Raw genomic sequence first — 12,388 nt, 5'->3', positions numbered from 1 at the left:
AATAATTAATGCGTTAAAACACGTAATAGTCGTACCGGATAATCTCCACACATGAGATAAAGTGATCATACATAGTGGCCCGCATTTGCTTTCCATGGGGCACAAACTGGCCAACACTCCCTAGGCGGTGTAGATCCAGCCAAACCAGTTCTTATGTCGCTGCTACATACCACCATTGGGTGTGAGTATGTGAGCGAACATGTGTGGGAAGTTTCACTGGATGGAGGTTGCTATGTTCCGGCTAAACTTGGCAGCTGAATGGCCTCTTGGAGGCCATAGCTAGCGGCCATAAATTAGAGCAGCCCTAATGAGAGTTAAAGTTCTCCACACTGGGAATTTGAGCCATTTATACACCTTGATTAAAACTGCATTTATGTCGTCGTTATACACTTTGCCTTAGTGAGGCATGCAGGGTCAGTGTATAAATAATAACAATACAATATAATTGAACAGGATCAAATAATAATTGGTCTCTTACAATACATAACCAGTACAAAGACTTAACATTAATTTCAGTCTTCTCATTCTATTAATTATTACTTCAGAGCTACAGTTTTGGGCTTAAAAATAAAAATCACGATGTATATGCCTTCAAAGCAAAGCAAAGAAATATAAAACTAACGGATAATGACAGGCTAATATTTGATGGGAGATAAAAGCAAAAGGAAGACATTTTACAAAATCACCCCTTAGGCCCTTAATTGTTATGGCCATCCTGAGACATTGGTCAGCCTACTTAATCAAAGAATGAAGCGTTACCTTTGCATTAAAAGAAAATCTCTAATCTTCCTAGGAGTGTCATATACACACACAGCTAGTTTTGGGACTGATGGGATTTGTAAACTGTGCTATGTTGTTTCTATCTAATATTCCCATTTATAAAGATATTCTATATGACTTGTAAACATTTTAAATCAATGCAAGCTTGGGTAAAATATCCATTGTGTGTACCCACTCGTTTACACTTTCAGCTAGGAAATAAATGAGTCCTAGAGTCCAAGCCTTCCTGGCCTGTTGGAAGTTATACATCTGTCTGTTTGTTTACATTAGAAATTCAGGGCTTGGCTACTCTTGTTTTTCTTGGATAACTCTATGGACAACAGGAGAATTAGTAGGTTTATGACATTAGTATACCAAGAAGTAAAACCTGATTATTTGGAAGAAGCAGTAATGTTTATGCACCCCCCTTTAAAACTCTTTGGACCAGATCCTCAGCTGGTATAAACTACGTAACTCCATTGACTTCAGCCATTTGGTTGTTTTTTGCTTTGTTTTGTTTGTAGTGGGTGGTGGGGTTTTTTTTTCAAATGCCTAATAAACTACTGAGTTGGCACCAATGACATCCTCACTAGTACTTTGTCTACTAATTCACTACAGGCAGCACTACTTCCAACAGTCAAAACTTCTGAGCAGCTTTCAAACAGCTGAAACATTTAGCAAATTAATAAGAAAAAAACATGCAATGTTTCCTTCTTTCCCCAAAGATTGGAGACTGGAGTACAGAAGAGGGAGAGAGAAGTACACTTATCTACTGTCTAGGACTAGCCAGGCTTGGACAAGTGACAGCTAAAGGTCTGATATCTCACAAACAACAAGCACAATAAATACCTTGTATAGTGTATGGGAAATAAGAATTCCAGGCTTTCTGATGGCATATAGTATTCATGTCTAGGTCTGGCTAGTTGTAAAATATCATGCCTTAATACTGTGACAATGTGCTTTAGAGAAAAATTATTTTAGATTATTCGTTAACATTTTAAAATCTGCTCATACAAATGTTTCTGTCACTCAGTGGTCTGCCCATGGTAATGTAGACAGGCTTATTCTATGGGCAGAGGAATTCAAAACTAAAACCATAAAAATTTGGAAACTCTGGAAATATTTTCATAATTTGTTTTCCCTGTAGAAACTGGCATCATTAAAATACACAGTGGGTTGTGGTGGTAAGCAAGTTCTATTGGTATTTGTTTGGGATGACCTGCAAAACTCACTCATACTTATACTACTTGTATACCCAAACATATGCCAATAAAACCGCTATACCAGGGGTTCTCAAACTGGGGGTTGGGACCCCTCATGGGGTCACGAGGTTATTACATGGGGGATCCTGAGCTGTCAGTCCCCACCCCAGACCCCACTTTGCACCTAGATCTATAATGATGTTAAATATATTTAAAAGTGTTTTTAATTTATAAAGGGGGGGTCGCACTCAGAGGTTTGCTATGTGAAAGAGGTCACCAGTACAAAAGTTTGAGAATCACTGCACTATACCATCACAAATAAGGCCCCTCACACAATCTGTATTTATAGTTAATTTACAAAATACAGTGTATAAAGTGAATTAATTCACCATAAAGAGAAGGAAATCATGCAATTGATGCATAAAATTATATTTAACAGAAGAAATTTTTCTCTTTAAATCACTAATTAAAAGGAAAAATGCCCAAGTATGTATAGCGGTTTTATTGTTTTAATTTCTTCGACATACACATGTGTGGGTATTTGTAATAACAATAATTGTAGGCAGGGCTACACTTCAAATTATAAGTCTTTGTTTTCAGTTGCTAATAACTTGGCCGAACTTTAACCATTTAAGCTGGAATTTTCCATGCCAGGTGTCTGCTTCATGATACATTTGTTTGGAAAATTTCAGCCAAAATGGTTCAACCATTTTTGAGAGGAAAATGCATTGTTGCCAGAATTAAGGTTGCAGCAGGAGTCTTGTGGAAAAAATAGTATGTGATTATGTAATTAAAGACTATCATAAATGCATACACACAATAGTATGTAATCATGTAATTAAAGATTATCATAATACATACATAAAAGGGGACCAAATTAAAATTGTCCAGGCAACCTTAATTCAGGCATTTCCTAATTTTCGAGCGCTTGACTTTGCAACGTTAATAACATTCTTTTCATGTCGTTTTTGTGTGTGCACATTTTAATATTATAATTGCTTTCCTCCCCCCATATCCTTTGTAAGTGACCTGTCTTAGACTGCAAGCAGGAACTGTTTTTGTATGTGTCTGTACAGTGGCTTGCATGATGGAGCCCAATCCTAATTAGGGTCTCAATGCTACCATAATATTAACAATTATTTTACTGTAGAAGTCTAATGCTAGTCTGTTGAAGTCAAAGAAAGTAGAATCATGTCCTTAATCAAAGTCATCTTTTTTTTTCTTTTACTAGGCTGTAGCTTACATTGCTCTGTCACACATCCCCAAATCCCACACCACTGTCCTCCTCAAGGCCAGCCTTTCTATAGCTAATCTACAGAACAGTTATTCTAGCTACAAATGTCCTTTTTAGTAAACAGTCTATCATATAGTTAGGAAATAATTAATAAGCGACACATTTACTCCCCTTTTACACGTAAATTACATTAAATGCTTGAGACATTAGATGGTTTTTAGAATATGGCCTGGAATCACATTTTCCTAGTTTAGTTTATTCCTCAATCTTGCAGCTAAAGAGATCATTCCACTTAAATAATAATAACCTTGCAATAATATATCACCCACAAGCTGTTTCTTTCAGCATATTGCTTTTTCTCACTGCCTCTCTTCACAGAGTATAACACTGAAGCATTATTTTGATTCCTCCCCATTAATTCAGATGTACGTGTGAAACACTGAGACAATAAATTGCTTTGTATTTGCTCAACAGCTAATGTGTCCATTTGTTCAAATCAACTCTCTGGATAAAACAGAATTCAGTTTGAGATGTTCTGACCCCATTCTCCAGCCCACACTGACACATTCAGACAGCCATAAATCATAGATGCATGCATGCGTGCACATGTGCTGAAGAACAACTGAGGTGTTTAAACAATGAACAGGAAAAATCACAATGAGACAGAATCAATGGGCCAGATTTACATAGGTGTGCAGTGGATGTGAAGAGGTGTGCAGGAGCCTTCCCCCAACTTCCTGCAGAGTCCATATAAGAGTGAGGCAGAATTGCAGCCCCTACACTGCTCTGTCCCTACTCCTGCAAGAGGGCAGAAAGGAGTGGGACTAGCATAGAGGAAAATAGGCTGCACTCCACAAGAGATGTAGTAGTGTGTATACTCCTCAGTGCTCCACGTAGTTTCAGGAGATGTGCCACCTGGAACAATGTGTTTCTGCACCATTCTGAGCTGTGAGTAAAATGGTACAATCTGGGCTATGTAAATAACTCTAAACATCTGCTCAAAATACATCAGAATGTTAACGCAACCTCACATGTAGCTAATTAATTTATCAGTGAACACAGGGCTACTTACATAAGTGACAGGCCTTTTTTTTCCCCTCTGGTTCTCCACCTTCTAGTTCATTGCAAATATCATGCCTTGGTAAAATATGTAAATTAGACTTTTTAAGAAATGCCTGCTGTGATTAATTACTTAACTTTTCTTACCTGAAATAAGATGTGTTTGATTATTTAAGGGCCTCTCTTCTGTTTGCATTACAGAAATACAGGTCCTCAGCTGGGGTAAATCAGCATAGTTCTATGGAAGTTGGTTAACAGCTTCTGGCCCAGTTTTTGTTTCCCAGCTACACAGATTCACTCCAGGTAGAACTTTAGAGTCTCAGCTCATAAAGAAATTGAATTCCAGACTGACCTATTCAACTCCTTTTAAGTTAGGGGAATGTCAATTGTTTTTAAATTGATACATTTTCTTTGTAATAATAGTTCTGATCAGGAGCGCTGCCAGCTTTTTTGCCACCCTAGGTGGCGGAAGGTCCCGCCCCGTAATGCTGCCCCCAACTGAGGCAACGGAAGGTCCAGCCGCCCCTCAAATGTTAGTGCCCGAGGCGACCGCCTAGGTCGCCAAATGGGTTGCGCCGGTCCTGGTTCTGATTCTCCTCTCTTACCTGTTCTATAGTAGTATGACTCAATTAACCTCAGTGGAGTTACTCCTGCTTTACACCAACATGAAAGGCAAAGGCAGACCCATTTTGTTTAATAAGAAAAGACCTGCTCCTGACCTATCCAAGAACGTCTTGTTTACAGATCCAGGACGGGGCTCAACTCTTTTATCACAGCAATAAGCAATGTAAAATCTGCACAGGACACTTAAATACAATACACAGTGAAGCAGGACAAGTCAACCACAAATAGTCAAAAATTAGTAAAGCATTTGTCCTCTCTCATCAGACTCCAGATATGTCTCAACTTCACAGTGGCAGCCTGTATATATAAAAACATTCCTGTTACTGTCCTTCGTATAGAGACCTTACTTGGAAAAAGGCACTGGAAGTGATTACTCCAGGAAAGCAATCAAAATAAGCACCTACAAAGGACATGAGTATTTATGTACTGCATGAGACACTGGTTAGGGGCATGGTCCTACAAACTGCTGGGATATTATTTATTCCTTTTTGTCCACCTGTTCCCAAGACCAATTCTTTTGCGTAAAAGCCCCATACTAGTGACTTCTGCAATTATCCATGTTGTGTGTGAAGATCTGCTGGATGATGTCACAGCCTGCCACACTTTAAATATACAGAGCTTGATCCTCCATTGTCCTGAACTGGTATAAGTCAAACACAAACAAGAAACCCCAGGTGTCACACTTAGCATAAATCTGGTATGGCAGATGGAGGATCAGGCCCATAAAGTCTGCTTCTGATCTCACAATCGTTTGTAATAGTATGGGACAGAGTCTCCACTCACACAGGTGTAAATCAGGAGTAGCCTCCCTGAAATCAATAGTTACACCCATGTGAAATTGGTGTATTTGACAGAAGAATCAGGCCAGTGTCACTCCATTTACCAAAGGAAGTTCATCCTGATTGACAGCAGTGTAAGATCAGACTCAGAACCAGGGCCCAATTCACGCTATGGCTTTCTACCCTGCAGTAGCTCAAAATCCCCCAAAAGCAGTGCACAAAACCACAAGCTGACTGCAGTTCACTGCAGCTCACACTGGCCAGAGAAGAGACCAATATGAGCAACTGGGAATGGAGGCATTAAGTTAAACAGGAATACAGACAACAGCAAAAGGAGTGCTCATGGCTGATGGGCCAGATTCAGGGCTGACAGACGTCATATGTCGTGCATGACAATCACTCATCCGGTGGCCCTGTACCACATTTTTTCAGCACTGCTGGATCACAGTGGAGAAGCAGCAGCCTGGAAATGCAGGTGACACCAACAGCAGCAGCCAAAGGGAGATGCCCAGTACTGACACCAGGCTCCCCTACAACCCTGTCTCTCCCCAACTTCCATTTTAGACATCCAGACTGAGCGCATCTTAACCTCCACTTTAACTATCAACTTTCCCCCCAAAAGTACCTCTACTCCCAGGTTATCCCCCAGCCATTCAGCTTACAGCTTCCCCTGCAGAGACCCCCTCACCCCAGTCACACCCCAATGGTTCCCCACCCAGGCCTGGCCAGTTTTGGGTAGTGCGTGTGTGAGTATGAAGGTCGATTAGGGCTTGGGGCTCTAATGTTTCTTTCTTCCCCTGAGTGACATGGGAGCATTCCCAGCACTCTCTGCTGTATTTTATTATTTTATTAATAAAGCTTTAAAACTTAGACCCTTGGTTTGCTTCATCATGTCCTCCCAAAAAAGATCCTGTGGCCGAGCCTGATCAACTGTAGCCCAGGCAGATTGGTAACAAAAATCTGTCACACCTCCACAGTTTACCCACCAGACATTTGGCTTCCCCGCCCCATCCCTCCGACAGCCCTCCAGGCAGCCACCAGAGTTCCTCCCATATCCCCATGCAGCTTCCAACTGCCTACCTCATGACAGGAAGATATCCAGCACCCCCAGACATCCTATAGCAATTCCAAACTCCCTCCAGCACCCACCCCTGTACCCAGCACCCCAGGCACCTTCCAGCACTCTCCTACCTCCAGACACCTTACCACTGACCTCCACACACACCCCCAATGCCACATCCCCAACACCCTCCTGGCCTCAACCGGATATTCCAGCAGCCCTGAAGACCCCATACGTCCACCCTAGCCATAGCTGCCAAATTTGGGGCAGCTCCTTGTCCTTTCCCTACCATTGCTTGGGCAGGAAGTGTTGCCCATAAACAGAAGGTTTTGGTCAAAGGCATATGGTTCAGAAATACGCAAATTAGCTCATGATATTGTTGCCAATTTGTTCCATTCCTAGGTGCTGCTTTGTTCCCCTGTTAGTTACACTCTCTGCCTTGCTGGAGGTCTCTCTGGACTGACTGCTGATGACGCCATGCTTTGTGTACTGTGTGCTGGGTAATAACATGGGAAGACCCTTTATTCAGAGAGCTAGCTACAGAGATGCTGCCACTACAGCTAGCATCCTAGCCAGTGCCCACACACAGACTGAACAGCTGGTGCCTCATCCAATCTCTTCCCTCCTGCACCTGTGCACCTCCCTCCAAGTTCAGTGTAGGTTGCTACACCCAGGGTCAGTGGCTACCTGGAGAGAACTCTCCACATGGATCTCACCTCTCTAGTACAGCAGGGGTTTTGCCACATGTGCTGCACTGTGGACCCCATAAAGGGAGAGACAGGTGGGCGGGGAGCAGGAACTGGGCTACCTGCACTGGCGTGAGACAGAAAAAACACATATCATCGCCACTCATGCTCCATGATGGCTCCTACGAAAGGAAATACAGGCTGAAGCTGAATTGTCTGTTCCATGGAGCCATCTCAATGGGCAGGACAGGCCTCTTAAGCTTGCTGTGAAACTGGCCCTCTGTGTTTTCATTGAGGGTTACATACAGCCCCCGTCTTCTCTGAACTAACAGCAGAGTCTAATGACTATAGCACATATTGCACCCTACCTCATGAGATCAAGAGAATTTGGATCCCATGAAGGCTGGGAGCACCACAAAGCTAGCAGTGTTTTAATGTGTGGTTTATCCTAATCAATTTTGATTTGGCCCATGTGTTTGCAGGAATTGTTTTATCCAGCCATGAGTGATACATCAATAGTGTCAGTCTCTTAACTTTACTGAAAAACTCAGCAGAATAATAACTGAAGATTTGAAAATTAACAAACTTGTCTATACTGGGATTTTTTGGACTGGTGTAGCTGCACCTGACTGTAGAAGCACTGCAGCAATGTAAAAAGTGACTCGCACAGGCACAGATGTGGTTTACCACACTTTGAAACTGGGTTAAGTCATGACATTCACTTTTCCCATCTTAGCAGTGCATCTACAATAGGGGTTTGCACCAGTTCAACTACATCAGTTCAAAAAAATTCCCAGTGTAGACAACCCCTTTAATATTCTTAATGTTCAGTGCAGGTGTGAAAGCGGAAGTAAAACAGCATGTTTCATTCTGAGGCAGTGAGATATGAAATACGCATTCATAGTGGGGCACTGGGAGTTGCTAAATGAGTTTCTGATAGTCTCTATGGCAATGAAAAAGCATACTACTAAGAAAAACCACACAGAAGATACAAGCCGGAGATATGTCTCCTTGACAGCAACAGAGGCGTGTGAGACTAAAAGAGCTGCATAGAAAATCTAAAGCTAGATCCTTGGCAATCTCTGCAGGTAAGGTGACTTATACATCATAAAATGACTACACTAAAGACAAATAATAAACAACATGAGGAAACCCTATTATTGAGCATGAAACTGTAAACACTTTAAATGAACTATAAATATGTGTATATATGCACAGTATATATATTATTACACACACAAAAATCTATCATTGCAAGGTTAAGCACTCAGAAGTTAGGAAATGCTAGAATTAAGATTGCCTGTGCAACCTTAATACAGCCCTCTCCCCATACGTATGTATTCTGATGCAGTTTTTTATTACATGATCACCTCCTATTTTTTTCCATGGAACCCTGTCTCATTCAGTGCACAGACTGAACAGTGCTCACTTAATGAGCAGCTCATCAATATTTTCTTTCCTCCTCAGTGTTCAGCCCCATGCTCTATTTACTACACACCATTTAAGCCCTGTTCTGAAGTCAGTATTATTAATTTCCTCATGAGCTCTTCTGTGGCACTCATCCCTACAGAATCTGACTGGTTTGCAAACATTGATTAATCTTCACAACACCACTGGGAGGCGAAGGGCTGGTATTTTCCCCATTTTGCACATGGGGAACTGAGGCGCAGAGATTAAATTAAAAATTTCCCACTAATTTGGGATGCCTAGGACCTGAAATTTCCGAGTTCTTAGAATTATATAGAACTTTATATTTTCAAAAACCAGTTCACAGCTGGGAATGCTCAGGACTTTGCAGATCAGACCTCAGGCTATCAAACTGCGCACCCAGAAAATGGGGAATGCACAATTAGTGAGCGACCTGTGGAAAGTTTGATTTAAGTTACTTGCCCAGCATCACATGTGAGCACTATGCAAAAAGCAGGGAAAGAATCCAATTCTCCAAGGCAATATTCAACTGCCTTAACCGGGACTGTCTTTTCTTTTCCTGAAATCTCCTGCCTCATTCACTGCTCACCTTCCAACTTCTGCTACAAGTGAAGCAGGGTCGCTACAGTCAAGGATCTCCTTCACTGCATAACCCTGATTCATGCACAGAGCAGATTCCGTGGATCCTGTGGAAGGAGCTGTGGAAAAAACAGTATGTGAGAATATAATGAAAGCCAGTATCCTAATGCACATGCACAAGGGGGCCATATTAAGGTCGTACAGGCAACCTTAAATCTGGCATTTCCTAACTTTTGGGTGCACGACTTTGGGACTTTGATAATTTCTTTTAACATAGGTTTTTGTATGTAACTTGCTAGGTTTTAAAAAGAAAGCAAACTGAGACGCACCGCACCCAGGGCTGCCCAGAGGATTCAGGAGGCCCGGGGCAAAGCAATTTCAGGGGCCACTTCCATAAAAAAAAGTTGCAATACTATATTCTCGTGGGGGCCTGTAGCGAGGCGGTGGGATATCCCCCAGCCCCTCTGCGGGACGAACCTTTCCCAACCCCTCAGAGGTCATGGCGCAGACCCGGAAGTATAAAAGCTCACCGGCGGAGCTCAGTGCAGCCCCAGCTGCCAGAGAGACCAGACATCTGTGACTGAGCTCCTGCTGGGGAGACAGCAGAAGGTCGCGGCCGGTCTGATGTCGCACCAGGCCGCCCAAGCCTACCCCTCGCTCACTACCCCGGGGAGGCCTAGCCGAGCCTGCCCCTAGCTCGTTACCCTGAGGAGGACTGGCCACGCTTACCCTGCTCCCGCTACCCCAAGAAGGAGCCGAGCCTGCCGCTTGCCCGCTACCCCGAGGAGGAGCCGAGCCTGCTGCTTGCCCGCTACCCCAAGGACCCGCTGAGTCCACCAGTGAACACTTACCCCGAGGAGCTGATGGTGGTTGACCCTTCTGCTGACAGCAAGATGAATCAGGTACTTGATGAGGGGGAGAGTGGAAGTGGCCCAGGGGTAGCTGACCCCAGTCTGGCTGCAACACTGCCAGAACCAATGTCAGTGTGTTGCGGCTTGGATCCCCACTGACAGCAGCGACTCCCCGCCGCTGCTAGGGCCCCGGGCTGGGACGCAGTGGAGTGGGAGGGCCTGCGTCCCCCCTGCCACCCTTCTAGAGGTGGCAGACTCCCCCTTTTCCCTGCCTGAGGAGGCCGCAAACGCCCTATTGACTTACTGTGTTTGCTGCCCCGCCCTGACCTAAGGGCTGGGCCTAGAACTGTTACTGCTCAGCCCTGCCTAAGGACCTGAGCCTATTGACTTACTGTGTTTGCTGCCGCGCCCTGACCTAAGGGCTGGGCCTAAAACTGGTATTGCTCAGCCCTGCCTAAGGGCCTGAGCCTAGTGACCTACTGTGCTTACTGATAAGCCATGCCTAAGGGCCCGAGCATAGTGACTCATGTTAGTTGTTGCCCCGCCCTGACCAGGGCCCGGGCCTAAGGCTACTAACAGCGAGGCAGTGGGATATCCCACAGCCCCACTGCGGGACAAACCGCGGCCGTGCCGCGTCACACGTGGTAGCAGAAGTGGGGACTTCTGCCCAGAATGTGGGCACGAGCCCTCGACCCTTGTGAGAAAGGGGCTGGGGGGAGCTGTCATAAACAGATAGCTAAGGGTTAATGTCTCTTTCACCTGAAAAAAAGTAACCTGAAACACCTGACCAGAGGACCAATCAGGAAACCAGACTTTTTCAGGTCTGGGTGGAGGGAAGTTTGTGTCTGAGTTCTTTGTCTTCTGCCTGTCCCTCTCGGCTATGAGAGGATCTCTGTTTCCTGCCTTTCTAATCTTCTGTTTCCCAGTTGTAAGTACAAAAGATCAGATAGTGATTTATATGTTTTTTTGTATTTACATGGTATAGTTGCTGGAGTGTTTTGAATTGTATTCTTTCTGAATAAGGCTGTTTATTCATATTTCTTTTAAGCAATTGACCCTGTATTTGTCACCTTAATACAGAGAGACCATTTTTTATGTATTTTTCTTTCTTTTTACATAAAGCTTTCTTTTTAAGACCTGTTGGAGTTTTTCTTTAGTGGGGAACTCCAGGGAATTGAGTCTGTGCTCACCAGGGAATTGGTGGGAGGAAGTCAGGGGAAAATCTGTGTGTGTTAGATTTACTAGCCTGACTTTGCATTCCCTCTGGGTGAGGGGGGAAGAGAGATTAGCTCTCGGTACTTCTGTTTTCCAAGGCTGGAAACGGGAAGGGTGGAATCCCTCTGTTTAGATTCACGGAGCTTGCTTCTGTGCATCTCTCCAGGAACACCTGGAGGGGGGAAGGGAAAAGGTTTATTTCCCTTTGTTGTGAGACTCAAGGGATTTGGGTCTTGGGGTTCCCAGGGAAGGTTTGGGGGGACCAGAGTGCCCCAAAACACTCTAATTTCTTGGGTGGTGGCAGCTTTACCAGGTCCAAGCTGGTAACTAAGCTTGGAGGTTTTCATGCTAACCCCCATATTTTGGACGCTAAGGTCCAAATCTGGGACTAGGTTATGATATGGTGTGCAGCGTTTGTGGGAAAGATAGAATCCAGAAGCCAGTAGGAATATTATATTTTTCTTTTCTCTGTTAGGGGCTTTTAAGCAGAGAGAAACAGTTTGGTTTTAAAAGGAACCAGAGAGAATTTTTTTTTCTGCTCTCTCTGGCAGTTTTTGGCTTGCATATTAAGCAAGAAACCATTAAGGGACTATTAAGGGTCTTTTGTGACAATAGCACTCCCATTGAGAGTCATTACCAGCACTATACACATGCAAATAAAGTGGTTTTTCTGGTTTACTTTACATTGAAAACATTAGCTAGAGGAAGAAAGGGAAAAAAGCACTGTTGCTAGACAGACGCCAGGAGGCAACAGAGCCTGCAGTTCAGACAACAAACACCGGAGGGCACCCCAACACAAGAAAAGAGGAACCATGCCTAACAAGACAAAAATGGGGGCCGAAGGACAAATCAAAGATGCGGAGCAGAGGCGAGAGATGGAAAAAAAAATACAGGAACTAGAAATAAAACAAA

This window comes from Gopherus flavomarginatus, chromosome 9 (genome assembly GCF_025201925.1).
Source record: "Gopherus flavomarginatus isolate rGopFla2 chromosome 9, rGopFla2.mat.asm, whole genome shotgun sequence".
Lineage (NCBI taxonomy): Eukaryota > Metazoa > Chordata > Testudines > Testudinidae > Gopherus > Gopherus flavomarginatus.
The sequence above is the reverse complement of the archived record's forward strand: the minus strand, read 5'-3'. Positions refer to the sequence as shown.